This window comes from Nicotiana tomentosiformis, chromosome 12 (assembly GCF_000390325.3).
Source record: "Nicotiana tomentosiformis chromosome 12, ASM39032v3, whole genome shotgun sequence".
Lineage (NCBI taxonomy): Eukaryota > Viridiplantae > Streptophyta > Magnoliopsida > Solanales > Solanaceae > Nicotiana > Nicotiana tomentosiformis.
The window spans coordinates 74290569-74298935 of NC_090823.1; positions in this window are offsets into that span (position 1 = coordinate 74290569).

Here is an 8367-nt window from a genome sequence, read left to right on the forward strand (position 1 = left end):
AATAGAATCATTTGTGAAAGTTGCGTGCTTGGTCGTTTTGTTGCATCATATGGATCATGCAAAAAGGAAAGAAGGGATGGCCTTAACATACCTTAACTCCATTGAGTCCTTAATATATTTAAATCAATTCTTCAAACAACTCAACTAAATCTACCATAGCATAAGGAGATTCAAAATCAGTGTGATGAGTAAAGGCTAAGCCCGCAACTTAAACTAGTAACTCGTTTATGTAAATTTGGGCAGCATCTCCTCTGTAACAAGAGCCTCTTCCAATACCATATACCAATAACAATGACCAGAGAAATCCATCAATACATAATTATCAATAACAAGATACCATATAACAACAATAAGTCACAACTACTTCACGACGAGCGGCAAGCTCCGATTGAAACCTGTATACCCATATCACCGCTTATAGACTTCTTAATTTAACTTAACAGTATCATTAACATGATAATGAAGTCATTCATCAATGATTCCATCCTTATACCATATATTTATAACAAAGAAAACAATCTACAACTCCAACTATCCTCAATTAGCAACTTTATTCACTAGTTTATGTCTAGCTCATCCATTTAACTTAATCAACATCAAGATAACCTTAAGCATGTGCAAGAATACAATATAATTACCTTATACAATGGATTCAAGTCGAAATCCATGTTAAATTTAGCTTACAACAGTCCAACACACCCCAATCACTTCATTCCCAAAACGACAACTACAGTAGTGTCAAACACCCCGAAAATATTACAAAGAACGACTAATCCACCATTTCACCATTATATGGTGTTTCTACACACAATGTATCCTTCAATACTCCATTAAACAGTAGAAAAATAGACAGACCCAAAATAACACGAAACAACCCACAAAAAAGTCCATTACAAGTCGAATAACTCGAACTCACAGCTTTCGATCACTGTCCCGTGAGTTCTAACTATTAGGAAACAAATTTTTCAACCTTACTTGATATTTAAAATCTTAAATACAGAAAGTAGGCATTTTTTAACTATTAAATACCTTCCAAAACTCAAACTACTAAGAAAAAGAGAGGCGATATAGCGATACTTACTTCGTAGGGATCGTTCTAATGTTATCGCTTCTTGATTTCGTATCCGGGATGTTAATCTTCTTTGAAGCCCTTGTAGAGAGCTTAAGGGTAGTTTATGGGTCTTATTTGGTCGTGGTATTTGGAAAAATGAAGAAAGAGACGACATAAGGGATATAAATATCCAATTTGTTGAAAAGTCAAAAAGGTTCTACTTGGCACCCTAGCATTGGCCCTTCTTCCAATGCTTATATCTTTTTAGCCGGATGTTGTATGAACAAACGGTTAAAAGAATTGGAAAAAAATTCCACGACCTTCAATTTGGTATATAATATATCCCAAAAAGACCTCATATAACACACGAATGATATTGCTCAAAAAGCTTTAGTGACTCACCTACTTGTCACTTATGCAGTCTACGCAATCTCACAAAACTGCAAATATCTCTCTGCTCCTATGTCGTATCGATGAATGATTTAATGCGTTAGAAACTAGACTCATAGATATTCAATTTTATATGTGTATCATCTTGTAATTCCAAGTATATTAGGAGAAAAGTTTTGCTATATTTGACCTAATATTCAGCACATTATGAATGTAACTTGTGATGACCTTTGCCAACTTTTGTTCTAAAACTCGCTTGACTTCAAAATGTAAAACACGACTAAAATAACCCATCACATAACCTCCTTATCATGTTAAGAACCCTAGTATCACCTTAAAAGTACATGTTATAACATTCCCAACATGTCGACATTCGACGAAACTTATTTTCTTCAATTTGCTTAGCTCCTAAGCCTTTCAACCCTCTTGGTAGTTGTTATCCATGATCTTAAAGATTTGTAACCTCCAAGGTAACATGATCAACTTAATTTATGTACTTTAAAAAATGATCTCATTTTTGAGCTTACATCAATTGACTTATGATGTACTCTCACGTACGACAATATGGGGTGTAACACAAACTCCTAGTCTGCTCACTTGAACGTTGCTGAGTCAGGCCATCATGGCGAGAGTAATAACATGATGCCTAGCAATGATGTGCCTCCTATCGATCCCAATGGTATCCCATCCACCAACCCGGTTGATGCTAACTCACAGGTGGCCATCAACATCAATTTACCAACTGATCCCGAAAATAGCATTTGCGAGGGAACCCGGCTAGCGGCTAGAGCAGCGATCGAAGGCGAAGGTAATTGGGTGAGCCTGCGGTTGATTTTTGAAATGTTGCAGGCTCAACAAGCAGCAATGGCACAGTTACAAAATCAAAGCCACGCCCCTAACAGGTTCGAACCCGAATAGTCCAGGGAAAATACTCAGAGGGATAAACAAGTTGCCGTGCAATAGGGTGAATTCAGGCTCGGGGAAACTTCCGAGGTGATAAAGATGCTCGAAGCATTAACAAAATGGGTGGAGTCAGGCGAGAAAAATATTGAGGCCAATGACAAGAAAGTGGAAACGTACAATTCTAGGGTCGATCAGATCCCGGGAGCACCTCCGATATTGAAGGGGTTGGACTCCAAAAAGTTTAATCATAAGCCTTTCCCCCCAGCGCGTCATCGAAGCCGATCCCGAAGAGGTTTCGAATGCCCGACATTCCCAAGTATAATGGGACCACGGATCGAAATGAGCACGTAACCTCCTATACATGCACGATCAAAGGGAATGACTTAGAAGATGACAAAATTGAGTCGGTGTTGCTGAAAATATTTTGGGAAACCTTGTCCAAGGGAGCAATGATATGGTATCATAACTTGCCTCCTAAATCTATCGACTCATTTGCTATGCTTGCAGATGCTTTTGTGAAGGCCCATACCGGATCCATCAAGGTCGAGACCAGGAAGTCAGACTTTTTCAAGGTCAAACAGAGGGATAACGAGATGCTCAGGTAGTTCGTGTCGAAGTTCCAGATGGAACAGATAGATCTGCTACTGGTTGCGGATGATTAGGCCGTTCAGGCATTCACTCAAGGGCTCGACCCCCGAAGTTCCGTGGCCTCTCAACAGCTAAAGCAAAACTTGTTGAGTACCCAACGGTCACCTGGGCCAACGTACACAACAGATATCAGTCGAAGATCAGGGTCGAAGACGACCAACTCGGGGTTCCTTCGGGATCTATTTACCCCATCAGGACCGATGACAGATCTAAGAGAACCATTGAACAGTAGCCGAGGCCGGTCCGAGATCGATATCAGCCATCCAGCATGGATCGAAGGGGAAGAAGATCCGGGCGCCACTCGACAAGGAACGAGAAGAGAAATGATCGAGGACCAATTAGCCGAGGCCTGATGAGCAAGAGCAGTTTTGACAGGTCGCTCGGGAGTAGGGAAGCATCAATATTATTAGAGTATAATTTCAACATGGACTCTGCAAGTATAGTGTCAGCCATAAGATGCATCAAAGAGACCAAGTGGCGCCGACCGTTGCAGTTCGACCATACCAGAGCGATCCTAACTTGATGTGTAAGTGCCACGGTACACACGGTCATCAGACCGAATATTGCCAACAGTAAAAAGAAGAAATTTCTCAATTGTTCAACAATGGGCACCTTCGAGAATTCCTAAGTGAGCGAGCCAAAAACCACTTTAGAAATAGGGACGCCAACAAACAGGTCGAACATGGTGAGCCTCAGCACGTAATCAATATGATCATTAGGGGAGTTTATATCCCACAAGGGCCTATGATAAAATGAACTAAATTGTCTATCACGAGAAAAAAATACACCCGAGATTACGTCCCAGAAAGATCAATCTCGTTCAGCAATGAAGACGCTGAGGGCATCGTACAACCTCATAACGATGAACTGGTAATATCTGTACTTATCAACAAATCTCGGGTTAAGCGTGTGTTGAATGACACATGTAGCTCAGCCAACATCATCAAATCAAGGGTCGTAGAGAACCTAGGGTTACAGGATCAAATCGTACCAGCAGTCTGGGTATTGAATGGATTTAACATGGCGTGCGAGATCACGAAAGGTGAGATAACGTTACCGGTAAACACTGCCAGGACCACCTAAGAAACAAAGTTCTACGTGATCGAAGGGGATATGAGGTACAACGCTTTGTTCAGAAGACCATGGGTCCACAACATGAGGGCGGTGCCTTCAATCTTGCACTAGGTGCTGAAATTTCCCTCTCTGGGGGGAGCCAAAACGGTCTATGGAGAACAGCTGGCCACAAGGTAAATGTCCGTTGTTGATTAAGTGATCCCGGTGCCCGCGGTTTCAACATCAAAAGGCACAGTACTGAAAACAAAAGAAGAAACTAAATAGCAATAAATGATACCGGCCTCAGCCGAGCTGAAAAATAGAAAGATCACGGAGCGGATGATGAGGATGATTATAGCGTCCCAAGATCATTCATAGCATCTGATGACACCGACGCCATCAAATCGACGATCGAGGAGTTGGAGCAAGTTATATTGATTGAGTACCTACCGGATCGAAAGGTCTACCTGGGCACGGGGTTAACCCTCGAGCTCAAGAAAAAACTTATTGATTTTCTTAAAGCTAATGCCAATTGGTTTACCTGGTCCCATCTAGACATGACAGGGATCCCACCGGAGGTAACCACTCACAAGTTAAGCTTGGATCCAAAGTTCCATCGGTTAAGCAGAAAAGAAGACTACAGTCCGAGGTCAAACATACATTCATCAAGGATGAGGTATCCAAACTTCTAAAAATAGGCTCCATACGGGAAGTTAAATACCCGGATTGGTTAGCTAATGTAGTGGTAGTGCCTAAGAAAGTAAATAAACTGAGGATGTATGTAGATTATAACGATCTAAACAAGGCGTGTCCAAAGGATTCTTTTCCTTTGCCTAACATTGATCGAATGATCGACGCGATGGTCAGACACGAGATACTCAGTTTTCTCGACGCCTACTCTAGGTACAACCAAATTCGGATGGACCCGGATGATTAATAAAAGACTTCTTTCATAACCAAATTCGGCACCTACTGCTATAACATAATGTCATTCGGATTAAAGAACGCCAGTGCCATATACCAACGCCTAGTCAACCGGATGTTTGAAAAACAAATAGGAAAATCAATGAAAGTTTACATCGATGATATGTTGGTCAAGTCCCTGCGAGCATAGGACCATTTGAAATATTTGCAGAAAACCTTCGACACATTGAGAAAGTACAACATGAAGCTAAACCCGGAGAAGTGCGCATTTGGGGTCAGATCGGGCAAGTTTCTCGGATTCATGGTATCTTATCGGGGAGTAGAGATCAACCCCGATAAAATAAAGGTCGTAGAAGACATCACTGTAGTCGATAACGTCATGGCAGTACGAAGACTGACCGGGCAGATAGCCACGTTGGGCCGGTTCATCTCGAGATTGTCGGATAAGAATTATCGGTTCTTCTCACTATTGAAAAAGTGGAACAACTTCTCTTGGACTCTGGAATGCCAGCAAGCTTTGGAAGAACTCAAGTGATACCTATCGAGCCCCTATTTGCTGCACACTCCCAAGGCAGACCTCGTACCTTTTGCAAAAACTGAGGATTATAGGATCCACCGGGGCAAGCGTAAAGGGGTAAGTGTAAACACTTAGATACCCCTCCACGTGAATGGTAATATCCTTATCGGGACTAGGGATGACCACTTGCTTTCCCTCCCAGTGGCAGTCCTTCTAAACTGTATGGAGTGTATCCTCGATAATGGAGCATATGTATCTCCATGCCCCCTCGCCTCGGTCCTGTTGGTTGGAGGCTTTCTCGACTTTGAAGTCATTCTCAATGGAGCAGCCACAGGGATGAAGCTCATCAGGGGAGGTTCCGGGGCCACCTCAGGCACGGCCACCTCGACAAATGTGGCTGGGTTGGAAGTTGAAGAGATGATCTGTTGAGGCAGGGATTTGGAAGTCTTCGCCATCGGGTTCTGGGAAATATGAAGATTTGAAGGTGAGGAAGAAATTTTGAAGGTGAGAATGACGATTTGAAGATAAGGGTGAAGGTTTGAAGGTCAGGTTTGAAGATTTGAAGAAGGAGTATGAAGATTTGAAGATGAAAAATGAAGATCTAGAAATAAATGTATGAAGGTTTGAAAGGGTTAGGAATAAGTGAAGAGTTCAAGGGTAAATTAAGGAGCTTTGGAATCGGAAAGTAAAAAAGTGAAAAAAGGATCAAAGCTTTTATAAAGAAGGGGTAATCAATGCATGACGTTTCACATTCGGGGATGGTCAAACGACGGTTGACGCGTGTCCGAAGTCTGAATGACGCGACTGATGGGACATTTCACTGACCCGTCAACGTAGTTGTAGCATATCGAAGAAGGAACCAGTGTTAATGTATCACTTCCCGTCTCTTTGATAAATCTACTCTCCAAGAAATGAGCGAACTATCTGTGTACGGATAAAATTGGGGGCAGAGTTTTCCCCAATTCCCCGATGAGGAAACAAAGGGGAAGCACGGCTCGACGTGATTATAATCGAGGCCTAAGGAACCCTCGTATCGAAACCCGGGAGGAATGAACGATGTACTTGGAATCTGGCACGGTGAAATAACAGACTCAGATCTAGTATAGTTTCTGAACCTTGGAAAACGCAAACAACGGTTATGCATGATGAGTAGGGGTCTTAGTATTTTCCCTCAACCGGATATTACAGCGTGAATCTTGTCCGATATCAACTGCGGATCGACATTTACCAGAAAAAGAAGATTTTTACCTTATTTAGACTTGTACTAGGACTGAAATTCCTCTACTATATAAAAGGGGAGGTTTTTCTTTATTTTGACACATTGTGACACGCAAATCAAAGCAATAAAAGTTTATTTGTATCTTCTAGCTATTGTTCAAAGTTTTCTTCATTTGTTCTCTTCTTTATTCGCGACCGAGCTTGTACCGAAGGTTCGATCGAGGATGAATTCCACTGTTCAACCTAAGATTAGGCTTGGTCATCACATTGCGATTGGTTTGATAATTTATTTTATCTTTAACCTATTTACCTGTTATTCTTAATCATTCATATTGAATTAAATCACATATCATTTAAACTGCGTACAAATTTAATTGTTACTCATTTTTTAGGGTAAATAGTTTGGCGCCCACCGCTAAGGATAATCGTGGTGATTTGATACCAATCTCTATAACGCACCCTATTTTATGCTTTTTCTTTGAAATTTTGATTCCAGGTTAGCCTAAGGATGTCAAACTCTCAGTCTGCTCTCTTGAACGTTGACGCTGAGTCAGGCAATCATGGAGAGAATAATAACATGATGCCTAGCAATGATGTGCCTCATGTCGATCCCAATGGTGTCCCAGCCGCTGACCCGGTCGATGCTAACTCACAGGTGGCCATTAACATCAATTTACCAACTGATCCTAAAAATACCATTCGCGGGGGACCCCGACCAGATGCTCGAGAAGCGCCCGAAGGTGAAGGTGATGGGGTGAGCCTACAGTTGATTTTCGAAATATTGTAGGCTTAACAAGTGGCAATAGCATAGTTGCAGAACCAAAGCCACGCTGCTAACAGGGTCGAACCCGAACAGTCCCGGGAAAATACTCGGAGGGATGAACAAGTTGCCGTGGAACCGGGTGAATTCAGGCCCGAGGTGATGAAGATGCTCGAAGCATTGACAAAACGGGTAGAGTCAGGCGAGAAAAAGATTGAGGCCAACGACAAGAAAGTGGAAACGTACAACTCCAGGATGACGTTTAGGCCTTTGATTCATAAACTTACCCTTAAGCTCTCTACAAGGGTTTCAATTAAGATTAACATCCCGGGTACGAAATCAAGAAGCGGTAACATTAGAATGATCCTTACGACGTAAGTATCGCTATATCATCTGTCTTTTTCTTTGTAGTTTGAGTTTTGGAAGATATTTAATAGTTAAGAAAATGCCTAATTTCTGTATTTAAGATTTTAAATATCAAGGAAGGTTGATAAATTCGTTTTCTAATAGTTAGAACTCACGGGACGGTGATCGAAAGCCGTGAGTTCGAGTTATTCGACTTGTAGTGGACTGTTTTGTGGGTTGTTTCGTGTTGTTTTTGGGCTGTCTATTTTGATACTGTTTAATGGAGTTTTGTAGGATAAATTGTGTGGAGAAACACCACATAATGTCAAAATGGTGGATTAGTCGTTCTTTGTAATATTTTTGGGGTGTTTGACACTACTATAGTTGTCATTTTGGGAATGAAGTGATTGGGGGTGTGTTGGGCTGTTGTAAGCTAAATATAACATGTATTTCGACTTGAATCCACTATAGGAGGTAATTATATTATGTTCTTGCATGTTCTTAAGGTTATCTTGATGTTGATTAAGTTAAATGGATGGGCTAGACATGAACTAGTGA